Source organism: Vombatus ursinus, unplaced genomic scaffold (assembly GCF_900497805.2).
Source record: "Vombatus ursinus unplaced genomic scaffold, bare-nosed wombat genome assembly UNPS02014774.1, whole genome shotgun sequence".
In the NCBI taxonomy this organism is placed as follows: Eukaryota; Metazoa; Chordata; class Mammalia; order Diprotodontia; family Vombatidae; genus Vombatus; species Vombatus ursinus.
The window spans coordinates 3,330,351-3,331,399 of NW_020954552.1; positions in this window are offsets into that span (position 1 = coordinate 3,330,351).

Here is a 1,049-nt window from a genome sequence, read left to right on the forward strand (position 1 = left end):
GATGACTAACTTTGATAGACTTAGTCCTTCTCAGCAATGCAAGGATCTAAGACATATCCAAAAGTCTCATAATGGAAAATGTTATCCACATCCAAAGAAAGAACTATGGAGTTTGAATGCAGATTGAAGCATACTATTTGCTCCTTTTTTTTTTTCTGTTTTGATTTGTTTCCTCTTTCTTGTAGTTCCTCCTATTGGTTCTAATTCTTCCTTACAACATGACTAATGTGAAAATATGTTTAATAGGAATGTATATGTACAGCCTACATCAGATTTCGAGCTGTCTTGAGGATGGAGGTGGGGAGGGAGGGAGAGAAAAATTTAAAATTCAAAAGCTAATGGAAATGATTGTTGATAAATCAAAATAAATTAATAAAAATTTTAAAAAAAGAATATCTGGTCATCTTCTTGTGCTTCTCAGCCTCCTGCCATATTTTTAAGAAATTTCTCCCTGATGTACTCCCCCAAAAAAGATGTTAGTTCTGCTCTTCTCTAAGAAAATACAAAACTTAACTTCTACAAACAGCTCATATAGGCACAGACCAACTGTTGCAGAAATCAATATGTTTATATTTATAACTTACCTAAACAAGCCTCACCAAATTGATCTGCACTTTAGAGAATAATTCATCTTTGATTGGGACATTTTTAGAGATAAAAGTAATGAGATGGCATTTCTAGATGCCCTTCCTTACTTCTGGTTTGGAAGATGAAATCTCAGAACATTTAGAAGGCATTTATTAATCTATGATCCCATCACTTTATTTAAAAAAAAAACCCTATGGGTAAAAAAAAAAAATTAGGTTTATATGAGTTGCTGGTATTTTTTTTTAAAGGAATGACATCTGTCTATCAATGATAGCAGCCTGACAGATCCTTGAAATAGTGAGAGAAAAACATCCAGAGTTAGAGATAGGCATGATATTGTGACCAAACAAAGGGGGAGGCAGGGATAGTTTAATGAGAGAGGACCTTAAGGAAAAACTAATCTAATCTTTTGTGAAAATCCACACATAAAATTCCAATTCATTTGTTCAACTTTCTATATT